Source organism: Xiphophorus hellerii, chromosome 21 (genome assembly GCF_003331165.1).
Source record: "Xiphophorus hellerii strain 12219 chromosome 21, Xiphophorus_hellerii-4.1, whole genome shotgun sequence".
Taxonomy (NCBI): domain Eukaryota; kingdom Metazoa; phylum Chordata; class Actinopteri; order Cyprinodontiformes; family Poeciliidae; genus Xiphophorus; species Xiphophorus hellerii.
This window is the reverse complement of record NC_045692.1, coordinates 14,025,511-14,043,224: the sequence shown is the minus strand read 5'-3', so window position 1 is coordinate 14,043,224 and position 17,714 is coordinate 14,025,511. Positions and strand designations below refer to the sequence as shown.

Below are 17,714 nucleotides of genomic sequence, written 5' to 3'. Positions count from 1 at the left end.
ACGTCCTTTCATAGAGCTCAAACAATCATCAGCAGAGAGCAGCATAAAGCTCTGTATATTCCTGCTTCTGGTGACACGAGATATGTGCCACTAATGAGTCATAAATGCTCTCTGACATGATGAGGCTTTGACACATTCAAACAAGATAAACTATGAAAACAGTCATAGCTTTTTTAAAAGTGATAGACCAACTGTAGGAAATCAGAGGACTACTGTGCTTCTGATTTGTGTGTCTTATTTGACAAAAACAATATTTTACAGTAACTTCCTACGGTTTGAACTATAATCTGATAATCTGCTAAGAACAGTGGTAGGACATCACATCTAAATCTTTATTCTAAATATATGTTTAATATTTTGAACCAGGTGAAGAAAAAAATAATGCTTCTCATCGCTAATTTGTGTTTTCCACTGCATCACTTTGAGGAATTTTAACTTGTCGGAAATGTTTCAAACCTTTGAGGCTCTAAGCCAATCCAATAATTCTTGCTTGAGTTTCAATGGCTCACAAATTATAAAACCACAAACATGTAGCACTATGAAAACTCTACTTTCTTACTTGTGGTTATGTAACCATGTTAGACTGCAGACTTCATAAAAGCCATTTTCTGTAGCCGTTACTTCCTGTAAAGGTCAATCCATCATAAGGTCAATACACACACACACAAATCAGCTATGGACTCAGACTCACACATAACCTGACATGCAGGTATTTGAACTCAGGAAGGAAATCGAAGTAGATAGAGAAAACTCACGTACTCACAGGAAGAACACGGTGTCTGTACGCAGAAACGTTCTAGACAAGTTTATAATCGAGCTGTAAACGGTGGTATCTTGGGGTCACTACGTCTCTGTAACGTTTGATGCTGCATGCCAACGTCTTGGAGGTAGGCATGCAAGGCGAAAGTATTTTCTGTACTAATATTAAAAAATAAATAAACGTGTTGAGTTTAAATTTATAGGGAACTTAAGTTGCAGTTCTTAGTCTAATCAGATGATACAAAAATGTTAGTTTTAGACAACAAACACATTAGTAAATAATTGCTACATAGTGTCAAAAAGCACCTCTTGCCCACTGTTAGTATGATGGAGGATCTGTGATGCTGTGGGCAGGGTTAACTTCTAAAGGCTAAAGGAACAAATAACAACCCATTGAATCACTGGGTCAAACATCCAATCTTCATTTGGTTTGATTAATTTCTATGCATCAGATACATACATACATTATTGATTGAATAAATGCACTCAAATTAAAATCCAAGATATTTCAGTATGAGATCATGCTACCGCAATGAAAAACTGTTACTGTATTTCTGTCATGTTCACCCATTAGCATACATACAGTGTGTTTAATGGAATCGGGTATTCTAACTTACTAATAATTTTTTTTAAGTTTATTGTGTATGTCTGACTCTAGTGTACTAATTATCCGAATCTGAAAAACAACATAAGTCATCTGAAAAATGTTGCATCTTTATTGACTTTTTAAGCAGCCATTAGCTTGCAGGTATCCTCCTTGGGTCCAGCTCATCTACATGTTCACCTGCGCAGGGGAGATGAGATCCTCTGATTCAGCAAATCGCTGGTTTCTCCTCCCGTCCATATTATCGACGCTGCCGGAGGGCCGTGGAGGATGCCGGGGCACGAGGCTGCTGGGGGCGGAAAGAGCCGGCGGATCTGTCGGGGGTAGGGCATGCAGGCGGGCGGGCGGGCGCTCAGGGCTGGAGCCGCAGATTATTCTGGAAATTGCCAGCTGCAGTGTCTGCAATCAGGATCAAACTGGTTCCGGGTGGGGGAGGTGAAAGTCACTGTCGATTTTTGTCAAGCCAGCCTGTGCCTGCGCATCTCCCGACTGAGCGGGATGACATTCACTAGGGCGATGGTGGAAATGTCCCACCACCTCATTCTCTCCTTAATAATTCATCCTCCTGCCTGGGCTCCTCCGACTGCAGCCGCCCTGCCTGCCTGTCTTTAATGGAGCTGGTGGTTGCCAGCGCTAACATCTTAACATTCAAATAATACAGAGACTCCAGGCTAGAGTAAAATCAATGGCAGATCGAGAAAGCATAATGAAAAGCAATGCACATCCTGCAGCCACCTTCCCAGCTGTATTGCTGAAATGCAGCAGCACATCCAGGATTCCTCCTATTTTCACACAATGATCCTCACTCTCACCCGGCTCCTCATCTTTGTCTCCTTCCTGTATCCTCTTCTTTTCTCCTCTTCAGCTCCAAGAATTGTAGCTTTCCTGAAACAAGCAGCAGAGCCATGAGACACACCCTGATTGCACCCTACTACTGGAGCTAACACTCCAACCCAATCTATATTTGCCCAGTGTATGTCCAGTTCTTTGCCACCAGGAAGAAACACAGAGGCAGCCATTTTGGAACAGCTCTATAGAGCTGTACGTAATGGAGCCCTGCATGGGTCTCCGCAGACAAAACGCGCTGCAGCAAACCCATTTCTGTTTGTGCCTGTGATGCGCTCTGCTTTTCCTCCAAGGTGAACGTAGCAATTTTAACAAAATTTCAGTCATTTCTGCACTCAAAAAGTCTGAGCTACGCTGATTTTGAATAACCCATGAAGTTACCACGGGAGCTAAAGAGAAGCAGCCTGCTCACCTAAAAGGAAGACTCATGGGCGAACAATGCAGAGGGAAGGTGTGCAGTTTATTTCAGCGCTGATGGTGGGGGCGAGGGGTCTGTGTCTGCTTGTCTCCAGTGATGCGGGGTTGATTTCTTTCGGCAGGCCTGTGAATGCCCTGAGGCGACAGGGATAAGAGCCACAGAGGCAAGAAGGGCAAGAGGAAGAATCTGGCCTACGGAGACTCTGAGGTACAAGTGCATGGAAGCCATTAAAAATATAACACGAGATGAGTGAAACAGTGTATATTTAGCAGCGCAGCCCACCACGCTGTGCCGTTGCGTTCGTATGTATTTGGTCACCGCAGGAGCTCGAATCAAAGCTGGAAAACGGCGAAGGATGAAAGGAGCGAAGAAGCAAACGGAGGTGTTTATCGGCTGCTGTTGTTGCTGCCGGTGAGTCAAAGCAGAGCGCCACGTCGGCGCAGCGTAGACTTCCAGCGTGATAAGAAGCCGTGCAGTTAGGAAATGAAAAGGGAAGTTGGTTTGGTGCGTAGAATAATAGATGCAGAGGATATTCCGAATGTGGGAAAGAAAAGAAGACATATTTTAGCACAGAAATCTATGTGAAGATATGCCATCGCTCTGCTGTACTGTCTCTATCCCGTCATCACAGTTTAGTTTAATCCTCTCTTCTGTTTGCTCCCACATCAATGTTTCTTTCATTGGCATCTGTACTTATGCGCCATGTATTATGTCTTAAAATGGAAATCTGTAATGGCATCTTGTTAGTTATAGTTAAAAAGTGATTTATTTTTTTTTAATAAATATGTAATGTCAGATTCAAAAAATATGGTAAAAAAACATCTATGCATGGACATTTCTCTTGATAAGCTAAAGATAAATCTTTTTGAATTATGTGTTGTTATATCTGAGTCACTTTGAATAGCCATGAAGTATGTGAGGATATGTGTGACCAGATTTATTGGAATATTTCTGCTTATTTCAGCTTCAGCTTTAGCTCCTAAACATGTAGTTAGCCTGTGAAGGAATTTAAGACTCCTATCTCTTGAATTTTATGCTCCTGATTACTGTGTGCTGTCCTGTTTGTTCCTTCACTTACAGAAGTTATAAAAAGCTATAAACTTCAGCTAGTTGGCTCCAGAGGTTGAAGTTAATGGCTGGTCAGAAAGCAGCCAAGACTAAAGTTGACTTCTTCATCGAAAAACAACACATTCTCAAAAAAGAAGTCAAACCAGGACTGATTCATGTGAAACATAACAGAAAGTTTTGCTTTTCAGCTAAACATAATTAAAACTATTTTTAATCATTGATTGAAATGATTCTTCACCCCGTCTCATTAAAACATATCTTAATGCCAACACACCCTCCCAAATATAAAATATATATTGCAGTTACAGACATAAGAGAATGTAATTTTATATTTTTGCACTGTTGTATTTTTTTATTACTTAATTATTCTGTTTTCACAACATTTTTCTACACAGGAAGATCAGTGTTAACACAACACCTCCTTCTTCTATTTCCAGAGCAAATATCTTTCTGTCTAAATAACCATGCAGTGTAAATGTGATGACACATAAAGCAAAATGAAGTTTTTGAAGTCGGAGTTTTAAACTATTAAAGCTACTGTCAAATTCAGGATACTATGTATAATTATCACTGCGATGTATCTAAATGTAATTAAATAGAGAGGAAAATACCAATAATAAATCAAGACTAAATATTAAGTTTGATTCCTCCACCATTTACTACACGTCTTCCCCTTCTTCCAGTCCAACTACTAATTAATAAAAGCTTAACATATATAGAAATAATAAATAAGAAAGGAAATAAATGAGATCAAGTTTATGCAGACAGGCATGTGAATAATCACTGAATTATAAATTATGGATTAATACAAAACGCATTGTGCAGCATCCCAAAGTAAACAGCTAGCTTATGGTGAAGGTGATACAGCGTATTTCGCTGAAATAGTCAAAACAAGAACTGAGTGCGCACTTCAAAAAAATGAATGTTTTTATTTAATCTTGAAATTGAAAGGTTTTAAAAACTAGGAGCAAGTTAAGTTTGGAACAATGCATCAATGCTAACCTGATAAGCTAACAAAGTCAACGCTAGAAATAAACGTGTTTAGTCCCACAGCTCAAACCCCTTCTCTTCACATGGCCTGCGGTAAATGAAAAGATGTAAAAAAGCCTACCTGATATATTATTTTTTCTTAATCATTACTAATTTTTTGTTTTGTTTTAGCATGTATTCTTTTCCTTCTCTCTGTGATATTTTACTTCCCACTCCCCACACTTTTATGGCCATTGCTTAGAGCACAACATAGAAATCCATTATGCTCACAGGCATTTCCATTCCGTCTGCTGATGAATAGTAAACGGTGCTGGTAATTACAGGGGGCTTTGCAGAGTGTGATTGCTGCACAACAAGGGTCAGCAAGAGAAAGGTTTTAGGTTCTTGATATTTGCTAGAGAAATAAATATAACTAAGAGATGTGACCATTTCCATGAGATTAACAAAGATCAGGGCTGCATTTTAAAGTTAGCGTTAGCCCTGGAGAGTTGAGACAATTACAGATCTGTGGGACTAGGAGACATGGAAAAAAAAAATCTAAGAGAATAGTTCAACTTTGTTAAAGTGAAATGTGTCCCTCCTAGCTTAACCGAAACTAGGAGTAACAGCTGTGTGACCAAATGTTTGACAAATGAAGCAAATCGCCTCACAGCATACAAAATAGCTTAGTGGTGATATAATATTCAGCTCACCCCATGTCCTGCACTAAAAGGAAGCCCTTATTACTTCAGGAGTTACATTATTCCCTCAACTTAAATGACACTTACAACTGCTTTTGCAAATTCTGCCTTGCCATCAGTAGAGGGACTTGTTAGAGCTGTGCCACAGCAGACAATAGGGAAGAGCATCATCCACAGTGAAATCACCATTTTAACATAAAGTGCAAGTGGATGCCCCTCTTAACAGCACCGGTGGAAACATCAAAAATTGAACTTAAGGATTTGATATTTAAATTGCGCAAATTTCTCGATGGAGCGAGAAGACAAGTCCTCATCCTGCCTCTTCACATGTGTAATTTAAATCAGCAGCTGCCAGTTCCGACTCTCGATGTGCAATCAAATGTGCTGAGAGGTCATGAAATATTTTCAGCCCAAACTTATCCATTTAAATATGAATAATACACAGAGACTGTGTTATAATTATCGCCCTCAATTATACAAACTATCTGCATTTATGGATTTTCTTGTGAAAACCCGAAAGAGAAGAATTGAAAATTGGAGGAGGTGGCAAAGACAAGAGCACCAAGAGCGTTGGACTGTCATTTCGCTGTACAGCTCGGTTTTAATCAATATCAATTAATTATCATGGGTACTCCAAGCTGATAAATGCCTTTCATCTATCACTACACAGATCAATGACCTCACTGTTGCTCTGCTTACATTTATTTTATCATGCAGCTCGATCAATTTAAAAGATGGTGCAGACAATTTACACGGAAGATGTATGATGAAGGAGGATCAATATTATAAGTAGTGAAAGTGAAGAATCCACAGTAAAGAATTAGAAAACGAGGGCTGTAACATCCTTGCATTCTGTCTGGTCAGCCATACATCACCACCAGACTTGGACTTTGGAAAGTCAGTTCGACAGCATGTGAAGTTAGGAGTTAGTCTTTGCACATTGGCCGTGTTTTCCTGTCTCACAGCAGCTGTAGTTCATGTCTCATGTGGAGTCATTTTGCACATCAGCATGCAAAGACCTGTGGTACCATGCAGCTAAGAACCCGGCGACCTGCCTGTGATGGTATCTAACCCTCGGGGTCACCATCTACTGGCCGAGTGTGACAGGCGGCGCCTCACCTTGACAGTTAACTGTTGACCTCTGACGTTTTATCTGAAATCCTGGTTTCTAGAGATGTGGCATAAATCTTTAAAAGAGATGCTAACCTCCTCTAACATTAAAGCGTCACAGATTTGAGGTGAGGTAGGAGGGTGAGAGGTGTTTGAATTAACGTTGGGTTGACATCCCAATGAAGCAAAGTGAGAATATAAAATGTAACAAGTAAAACTGAGGTTAATCTACTCAATTAGATGCATTACCATTCAAATTTTTTTAATTTTCCCCCAGTGTGCATAATTTATTAAGGATATTCTGATCAAGGTTTTTTCACTCTGCCTACCAAGTCAGGTCAACACACTTCATTTAAATAGCAAAACATGGTTTACAACAAATCAAAATCAAAGCAACATTATTCATAAGGCACATAAACGATACAGCTGACCAACGCAGTAAACGCCCTAAAATATTAAAGGAAAACTGCTTAAAGGAAGGTGTAAATTAGGGACACAAGAAAGAATGAGTACTTCCGTTTAGTATGAGTTGGACTGTCCCAAATCCTGTCTGCTGTGTTCATGGACAGGATCTCAAGCCGTAGTCATGGAGAGCAGCGTCTCATTTTTGTTTTTTTGCAGATGATGTGATTCTGTTCGTGTCTGTAGGTGATGACCCTCTGCATGGACTGGAACAATTCGCAGCCAAGTGTGAAGCGACCTGAATGAGAGTCGGCTCCCTCTAGGTTGGAGGAGTCTTGGTGTCTCGGTAACAGGTGATGGTGGGATAGAAAGGGATATGAACAGACAGAGTGGGGCCTCGTCTGCAGTAATAAGGCCGATGATTCGGTCTGATGTGGAGGAGAAAAAGCAGAACCAAAAGGCAAACCTCTCCATTCACCAGGATGTCAGTTTTCCAGCTCTCAAATAATTCTTGGCATTTGAATTGTGACTGAAAGAACAAAATTTTGAGCAGATAAAGTTGAATTTTTGTCCTCAGATGTTTCTCTGGTTTATGTACTTTATTTCTTATTGTATTGGAGGCTGATTTAATTTCATTCAGTTGTGAATCGCTGTTCTTACGCTGGGCTACTTACAGTCTGATCTAAACAGCATCTCAGAGCCTGCAGAGGAATTTAGACTGAGACGGAGGAAACATTCATCCAGAACTAAAGTTGAATGGTTTACATCATCACATAGTTATATATTAAAATGATCCAGTCAAAGTTCAGGCCTAAACCAAACTGAGAATGTGTGACATGAAAATGAACGTTCAGAATGTTCTCCATTCAATCTGATTAAGATTGAATCATGTAAAGAAGATGAAAGCATTTTCTGTCTTGAGACAATTTTTTATTTTTCATATTTAATTTTAAACTTCGTGGCAAAGGCTGTGATTAATTATATGAATGCGAGTTCTTGGTTTTCTATTTTTAATAAATTCGTAAAACACTGAAAAACTTTTTTCCACATTGTCATGATGGGGGTATTTGTAATATTATTCAATTTGGAATAAGGGTGTAACATAAAAATGTGAAAAAAGTGAAACACTGAATACTTTCCATGTGTACTAAAGTTTGGTTATGATGCCTGTTAGTATTACTTTAGTGATTTTTAAAAAAATCAAATTCACTTATTTCAAAATGGTTTAAGACACAATGATTTGAAGATGCAAATTGTGGTATTTATAATAACCTTCCCTACTGTTAATTTTCTAATTCTTCAAGTCGTCAGGAAAAAAAAGAGACTTTCAGTTGTATGTTTTAATAAATGTCATTACGCCTGAAGCAGTTGGAAGTTTCCAATTTGCTTTTAATGTCAAGAACAAGATTTTCTCTACACATTCAAGTCAGGAAGCATTAAGGTCACTTCAGATATTTACTTCATGTGGACATAATGGATTTCTCACAATAGTCTAATGACCATAATTATACAAGTTACTATAGAAACCTCAACTAAAGGTTTGATTTGTTTTGCTTTAACTCCTTGGCAGTTTTAATTGCTGTGATCTGCGATAAGACCACATGGCCAGCTGGCTTTTCACAGTATTTTTGTATTTAATGCAGCTGTGCCCCAGAAATTGCTAATATTTCTCTCTCTCTCTCTCTGCAAAGGAGCAAATAAGTTACAGACAACTTGATTAATATGCAAAATTAAAAGTTTGTAAATATTTAGCGTGCAAAGGAATTAATTAGCTGAACTAAAGCTGGAAACTTGTGGGTTTTAAATTGAAAAAATAAAAATCAGGGCCATTTTGTGGTCAGTTTAAAAATGAGTCTTTTTTTATGTTTTGCTGCTCATATAACCCTGACCATAAAGGCCCCGAGCTTTCACTTGTATATCCTCTGAAAGAAGCAAAAAATGATTGAGTGAACAGAGTTTCCGATTAAAAACCTTTTAATGAAAAAGCAGTAAGTCATTGAAGTGGTTAAATTGAAAATATATCTCACACGGAGTGTTATAATTGCCAGAGTTTCATAACTTTCAGCAGACGGACTGTGTTGTTCCCAGGTGTTTCCTTCACTTTCAGGACTTTCTGTTGGGTTTCAACTCCTTTTTCTGCCTCTGAGCCCACAGAGGACACAACTTCCATCCACACATCGAAGACGGCAGGTCTCAATCGGTCATGGTGGCTGGCCTTCTGGCCCCGACACATCCTTCACTATTACAGAGCTATCGATCGCTTAATTACACAACGTAGGTCAAATTTCCCATGACAGATGATAATGTGAAAAACAAGGCTGGGAACAATATAAAAGGGAGGCAAAATAAAAAAAAAAACTCACATAGCTGAGGAACATTGGAAAAGCATGTTGGAGCATCACGCTCATTTATTCACATATTTTGGCAAAAGAGTCTTGAAGTTAAGGTTACGTAAAAAGTATGAAAATGCTTCTCCAGAATATTTTTGAATAAAGTTGGTAGAATTTCCAAAAATGGCAAGAAACACAAAAGCCTTCAGAGATTGCAACTTTTTTAAAAGTTCCTTCTCTACAACCTTGAATCTCTACTTAGCTGTTTGAGTAACAATATTTTTCATTAAAGATACAAAAAAATTGACAAAAACACTTTGCTATTTTAAAATGAACATTTAATTAATCCTGTCTGAGTTTTTGGCATCTGAAAGTGATGTTGAGAGCACTGGTTTCAAAGAAGCCATGTCAGGGATTTGTTGCAAAAGCAAAAGCTGCTATTTGCTAAGAAAAAAATTTAACTAATGCACTGTAAAAACAGTGAATGCAGGGATTTATTTTTGTGCAATGATTTATTTCAGACAAATACAATTTCTAAGTACTTTGAGACCTAACTATGAGGTGATAAACTAGTGAGAAGAGCAAAAACAATATTTGTTTTAACAAGTCTTAAAAATGATTCCAGTAACAGAGAGAAATCACTAGATTTAACTCTTGTTGGATTTTTTTTTTCTCTAACTGCACCACCCTACTCTTTGTCCACTGGATGGTTTAAGGAGTGTCATTAAATCATTGTCATGTGGGGAGTAAGCATTTAGGCGCCCCCTAATTGCCACGGGAGATTAAAGGACTATAGGAAGTTTTGTAACCCGTAGAACCATATTGTCAGCTTTATTCATGTACTTTTTCTCATTAGGTACAAAAATGAGTCAAAATCAAAACAAACACATAAAACCAATACAGAGATCATTATAAATACCAAATTACTCAAGTCAAATCTCAAAACCAGTGACAAAACACCACTGAACTCACTTGTTGTTTTTAGGTATATTATAAAGTCTTCAGAAAACAGAATAGTATTTATTTTAGCATTTTTATGACTATTCATCCCCATAATTCATAAAATACTCGCCTACTAAAACAAATTTATAGGCAATGATTTAAGTGGATTGGGATGAAATGTTTTGCTTGGGTTCAGATTTTAAAAAATCTCTTTAAAATGGCGAAGGGTGTATTTCTTTTGATGCCTACACAAGCAAATAAATTTGTCTTTTGCTTAGTGTCACAGTGAGAAATGAGGCTTTTGTGGTGCTGCAACACTATGTGGTAAAAAGGCCTCTTCACTGTCAAAACATGTAATCAGCACAGACTGTGACACCATCCAGACAACGATACGGGAGAGTTTTGTTTTTAGGAAACATGGAACTTGGAACGCCATTATCTGATCTTTTTACAGTGTGAACTTCTGATTCTTGTTTGATTGTCAGAAAACACGTCGACATTCAGACGCTTCAAAAATGTTTTGACAACAAAATCTCTTGCGTAGGTAAAAACTCGAGGTTGAATGCCAAATTGACCTGAACCATCTACTATTGCGTAGACTCACAGTTTATGGAAAAAAAAACAAATGTTAGGATATAAAATATTCCAATCTAATCAATAGTGAGGGGATTTGGATGGCAGTAATACCATGTAATGCTGCTATGTATCTTATGACAAGCTTCTTATACAACCTCACTGTGGCCTTATCAGAAAGTGCTTCCTCATCTGTTGGACCCAAACGATCTGAGATGACACAAATTTGTGTTTGCTCGTTGTAATGAACTCTACCACTGCACGGTTACTTCCTGTCCATTTTATTTATGTGTTGAATTTTTTTATGAGCTGAGCTATTTTCTGCTCCCACCCCATCCCCCTTCTCTCACTGTCTCTTTCTCTCTCTGGGTGGCGCGACCATCCGTCAGGCGAGCTGCGGCTCTCCGCTCTGACTCGCCTGCGCTCGCCCACGTCCTTCAGATGACCTTGCCGCTCCACAGTGCCCTCTTTCTCCGTGCCGCTAACCCCTTCGTACCCACCCACCCCACCCACGGGGCTGTGCAAAATACGCACCACATACACACACCGTCATCCTGCAAATCAATAGTACGTCAGGCTGCAGGTCAACAGCAGGGAATTTACTGAGCATGCCCAATCACGTGGAGAGGCCCTCTGAGAAAATCCATTGGGTTGGTCACACATACGCTGGGATGTGGGGGAGTTTTCAGCGAGGAGTGGGGTGCATGTAGTAAACGTGGTATTCCAATGATGCCCTGCAGGACTGGAGATGTTTGATCCTGTAGGAGCCTGAACCTATAGAGGTAACACTTGTAACCTCCTCATCCTCCTCCATCTCGCTGCTGAAGAGGAGGACCTATAGCCCTGTAAGTTTGCCTCTGCCCACATTAAATGCAGAAATAATCCAAACACAAGGCTTCAAAGCTACCTCCGTTTTATTTGTGATTACACCCTGTAATCTGAGTTATTAGTTTGGGCTTCAAATCTTAATAACACTGGAGCGTGGCCATTTTCCACATGTGCATGTGTGGGATTTACAGCATGAAATTCCCTCATATTTACATAACAGAACATGAGTCTACATTGCACCACAGCTGAGTGTAGACCTGCATCTGTATAAACTAAAGGATGACCAACGAGATAAAACAAAAAAAGCAGTTTGAGGCATCTTGCTCTATCGGTACCACTCCATTCCACTCATCAGTCCCCGGGGCCAGAGCCGGAGCAGCGGGATCAAAAGTAAAATCAGAGTGGAGAGCTGTATCCAATCATGTCAGTCGAATAGGTCTCTCCCTACACTGTAACGTCCGGGGCTGAGGGCGCTGATCTCTATCAACGAGGATAAATTCAGTCAAGCCTCTGAAACGTGTGGCGGTGGACCTCAAGTGATTTAAATCATTAAAATGAGGCCAGCTGCATCATGCACGCACGGCGGCGGCGGCGGGGGAGGGGGGATAGGCTGGTGCAGAGAGAAGAGTGCCATCATCTGGCCCCTGCTGATACATCCTTCCTGCTGCGCAGCACCTGAGAGCGGAGAGATGCAGCAGCAGATCTAATGTCTGCTGGACTCAGTGTCGGTATTTGTATGGGAACGCTCTCGTCTTAAAGGTACGACGTACCACTCTCATGTTTCAATACGCAGCAAGGTCCAGACTGTGAAATCGGCAGAAAAGGTGTGTCAATGTGTATAAAATGTCTTAAGGAGAAAAGGCATGCACGCTGACAGTATTGAAGCAACAATAACATATCAACGTTTTTTTTTTGTTTTTTTTTCTAAATAACAGGGCAGCGTCTGTCTGCTATCATCATTCAGGCCTCAGAGCAGCTGATGGTGTGTTTGTGTGCCTCGTCGTATAATAGCAGGGTTACAGGCGTGTGTTTGTGTTCACTCAGCTTATTGTTAAAAGGTTGAGGTGCAGATTTACCTTTAATTGAAAAAAAAATCGTTATAACTCCCTTACACTCGCGTGCTTTCAAACGCAGGGAGAAATTAATCGACTCAGGTTGGTGTTCAAAGTGGAGTTTTCTTGAGCATTTGAACTTGCAAATGTCTCTCTCACACAACAAACACAGCTTCTAGCAGAAACACATTCACTATTCTCAATTGGAGAATAGTTCAGAAAAAAATCCCTAGTCAATCACAGGAGATTGTTTAGTTAAAAAATGACTCCAAGATGCTTCACAGGAAATCTTTTCCACTCATGGACATAAACTGAATAATGTCTTCCTTTGAACACAAACATAACAGCCACATTTGAACACCACTGATGTGGTTGTGAGGTAATGTAATGTTGTTTTATCTGTTCATTGCTGTGCTTAAAATGAACATTGTTGTTGTATCCACAGCAGAGGTAGAGGTAGACAGTAGAGTCATTATGTAATGACTCTACTGTCTAATTCCTCTTCCAGCACAGAATGGGATTTCTCCCCTTAACTTGGATTGTCTCAAGTCGATTTTTGACCGGGCCAATCAGCGAACAGATGAAGTTGTGAATGATGATGTTGAGGTTCTGCGCTGTTTTGGAATTGTAGTCTGCCTGTAGTTTTAGCAATAGCAGCGAAGGAAGTGAATGAAGCTGTTCAGTCCATGTCAGCCAGATATTTAATTAACATTACCAGCCGCCTCGTTCAGATCGCCGCTTCTCTCTTCGCAGAGGATGATGGTTGTTTAAAGCACAGGCAATTTCCTGTAGAACCGGCACATCACAAACATCACGGTCAAACATTAGCAATTGGTTAAAATTTAAAACTTCAACACAGTCCACGTCTCCAGGAAGCAATCATTTCTCAACAGCGGAGAGCCACTCCCATTCAGGGGTGGACTTCACGTTGTACTGCTGTATAACCCTGTGCTCCATGGATATAGTTTATGCTCAATCTTTTTACATTATTGAATCATAAAAACTGAGGAAAAAGTGAGGAAAGTGAAGCCTCTAGTAATTTAGATATTGTTCTGTTTTTCTTGTTATTTTCTGTGACCTCCTAAATGAATCGTTGATTCATCTCGGAGTAATTTTGCACGGCTCCCAGGAATCTTCCCCACTGATCCATGTTTTCTATATGCGTGGATAATGGTGGTTCCCAAAGCCTTATGACTTTATATCTTCTTCTAAAAATTAATTGATACGAATGATTTGACTTCCAATAGATTAAACTAATTTAATTCTTAGATGATCTGCAAATACTTTTTCACAGTACTCCATCTGTTATAATTTAGCATTCTAATGTTTCTGTCTTTCCAGCTTGCGCTCATTTCACTGTTGTGATTTTACCACCTTTATTCCTAATAATCCTGTAAAGCACTCTGATCTCCCTTGTGAGTCAAAAATGACCTTTCCTTGACTTGAAATATAAAGAGTGATGTTTATTTAACAGTGTTGTTTCCTCTTAACTCTGATTGGGGCAACTTATTTCTCACTTACAGTTTGCAGATTTACTTTTTGCCTTACTTGTTGCTTTTTTTCTATTTCTGTTTTTCTGTTTCTAAGACGCACATTTAGACTGTGCAGCTGCAACAACACACATTTGATCCGGGATCAGTAAAGTGTTCTGATTCCTACACCTATTTTTCTTTCGTACCTTTTTATTTAACTTCTATTGCATTTATTGGTTTTATAAATCCTCTCACTTTGTAAATTATTGAGCAAATCTGCCTTCTACTGTAACAAACCGCCTCCCTTTATATCTCCATTAAGCCGTTATAACACAAACAGGTGTTATCTGCGGCGCAGACAACAAAAACTCACACAGAAGCATCTCGGTCAATCAGCAATCGCGGCCTTTTTTTTTTTCCAGCATAAACACGCCTGTTATACCCGCCAAGTTGTGTCAGTGTAAACAGCCCAGAACAATACACTCTGCATTTCCAGCTGCAGCAGCTCCCCCTGATTGGCTCGATCGATCGTCGGAGGCATTTGATGTTATAGGAGGCGAGGCGAGGAATATTGATCCGAGGATAATCAGAGTCGAGCTGGCTCGGGTCCTCTTCAATAATTCAAGGAAAGGATTTGGGTGAGATTCCCTCAGATCGGAGGTGTGATGTACATTTCATAGCCTGAGAGCTGGGGAACTGCAGTGAAGCAGGGCGTGTGTGTGTGTGTGTGTGGGGGGGGGGGGGGGGGGGGTCGCTGTGGAGTTTAGGGCCTTGAGGGGTGGAGATGGAGGTCACATGAGCTCAAACATGAGATACCTTCCAACCAATAAGACGCAGCAGAATTGCAGTCGTCCCAATGTTAGGAATATGAAGAGAAAACTGCTCCATAATTTGCGTGTACGTACATGGGTGCTTCTTCTTGTGTGTATAGTTGGGCACTTTTTCTCTTCTTCTATGGCTTTTTGTGCTGCCTCACCCAGAGGAGCTTACACTGTAGTCCAAGCATTGATTTTTCTTTTAACACATTTCAGCTTTCTGTCTATGACTGAGCCAGTTTTACTGGCTCTAACATTGCTGTGAAGCACTTACATATTTCACCCTTTTTTCTTTCTCTCTGTGGTGATTTTAAATAAAGATTGTGACTTTGGAACAAAGATAGATTTCTTTGTTAAATTTTGTAGAATATGCGTCAGAATCCAACCAGTTTTACTTGACCATCTAGGCTGGAAAGTAAAAAATAAAATAAAATTTATTAGTGAACATATCTTAACTGCATGCTGCGTGGTTTAGCTAATTTAAAAACACTCTCCGGTGTGGAAGTTGTTACTGAGCGAAGTGAAATCCAAGATAACAATTTTCAGAGTCAGTAAAGTGGAAATTTCCTTTATATTCTAAAGGAAATTTTATTTTCTTATCTTTATAAATGTATAAAGAACCAAAAAATAAATAAACTATGCTTTGGATCCATAGCATAGGATATAATATGATATAATATGCATAGAAATAACACGTTTACATTACAAACAAAACAGTTTTCTATTCACAAAAGGGAGAGTTAAGCAGTTTTTTTTATAGTGTAAATTTCTAACTGAATAATACATTTACACCTATTTTTCTGCAAAAACCTTGACAACCTATGTAAATTAAATGCTAAATCTTCTAACATCGATCTGTGCACATCAATGCCGCGCTGTGTATCCACAGTTGAGATGCATGTGGAGCTATTAAACAATGGATTACAAAATAAGAAGTGCTTGTTTTCACAGCAGCGAAATTAATTAGTATACAAAACAGAGAATTGTAGGAGGTGTGTTAAAAATCCAAGCCAAGAGACTTCACGAAGAACAGACGTGATTTATAGAAAAGGTTTCAGGAGGAGGTGAAAAACGCCCACACAGAACTTTGTGACCCCCCCTCCACAGAAGCACATATCACCTTCTGCTAATCATTCTGTTGATCATACCATTTTACTGTGAAAATAGGTTTCGAATGTGCCTTCGGTAGCCATCGTCCACAGATGGTTCACATTCCACTGACCTGTCCTTCGGATGTACATGCTACTAGTCACTCATGTCTACAATATGGCTGCTGTGGCTGTGCTGCCTCTGCAAAAAAAGGTCACTCGGGGGTGCTGCCACCATAAAGGGCGGCTTTCTGCCCGACGCTTATCTCCTAATCACAGCAATTATTACGGTTTGTTTGTTTGTTTGTTTGCTCACTGGACTGGTGCATTAGAGTGTTTGTATCCTGCTGACCGCTGCAGACATGTCAGCGGGCGACTGGGGAGGGACATTGCAGCTGGAGGGCATTCTCACTGCAGATGTATACTATCTTACCTTCAGTAGGTAGATAGATAGATAGATAGATAGATAGATAGATAGATAGATAGATAGATAGATAGATAGATAGACAGACAGACAGACAGACAGACAGACAGACAGACAGACAGACAGACAGACAGACAGACAGACAGAATGGTGTAGCAAATATACTTTGTCAGATAAACACCAGCTTTAATGTCTATTGTTGTGATTTTATTTGAGACAAAATGAAGTTGTGTATAAGGAAAAAAAAACCTATGTGGTTTTCAAATTCTGTTAGATAAAAAAACAAAACAAAAGAAGTAGCCTGCTTTTGTAATCGTCCCCCTTTACTCGATTCCCTAAAATGAAAACCATAGTTGCAACCAGACATGTGGAAGAAGGGTCTTTGGTCTTTGTGGCATAAATGCTGAACAATGTGTGTGTCAGAAAGCTAACACTGCACATCACTCTGAACACATCATCTAGTGAAACAAGGTGGTGGGAGCATAATGCTGTGGGATGCTTGGAAACTGGGCAGTGGGAAAGAAAATCCAGAAAAACTGTAGAGGAAAAATTCTAAAGGTTGAAAAAATGTTGGAACTGAGCCAGAGGTTCACCTTCCTGCAGGACAGCGACCCTAAACATACAGCCAGAGCTACAGTATCATGGAGTGGTGTAGAAAAAAGCATTTTCATGTATTAAAATGACCCAATCAGAGTTCAGATCTCAGTCCAATTAAGAATCTTAAATACTAATGTTCATAGATGCTCTCCCTTCGATCTGACTAAGCTTATATATTCTGCTATCGCCTTTTTAGATTGTCCTAAAAATAACACTGACAAATTTTTGTCCATCTGTTTTTTTGGCATCAAAGCCTTCTCTTGCTCCTCAGCCCCTGCCTTCATCTTCTTCCTCACCTGCAGCCCAGGCACCTCTAGCGAGGAGACAAACGTCCTCTTGTGAGCTTTTCTGTCACCTCTTACCAAGAATCATTCCTGCATGCGCAGTCTAATTATCCCACGGCTGCTACAGCGCTGCTGCTCCTGCTCCTGCTCTACAGCCATCTCCAGCGCCAGCGGGTGTAAAAGCAGGGCTTTCTCTCTCTTATTCGTTGTTAGAGCACGAGATCTACCTGGCTAATTATAGCCCCTCACTGCTGAAACAGGCACGGACTCACCAGGATCATGGAGCAAGCAGTGAAGGGGGGAAGGAGTTTATTGTTAGATATTTAAAAGCCAGATTTCTGCTTTAATCCATTTTTGTTTATTTTTTTGTCAGGACTGGAAATGTGGGATGATATTTGAGTCTGAACCACTTTACTCTTGCACTAACTGAAG

The 17,714-nt window shown here is 39.8% G+C and overlaps 1 long non-coding RNA gene across 2 annotated transcripts; it reads left to right on the top strand.

Moving 5' to 3' along the window:
* Positions 1–1,214: 1,214 nt before the first annotated feature.
* Positions 1,215–9,235, top strand: LOC116711426 (uncharacterized). Of its 2 annotated transcripts, XR_004337226.1 has the most exons (3): positions 1,215–2,660; positions 2,749–2,834; positions 7,124–9,235. It is a non-coding gene; the product is annotated as an uncharacterized LOC116711426 (long non-coding RNA). The 2 variants fall into 2 exon arrangements; XR_004337225.1 differs by having other exon boundaries at positions 1,215–2,834.
* The last annotated feature ends 8,479 nt before the right edge of the window (positions 9,236–17,714 follow it).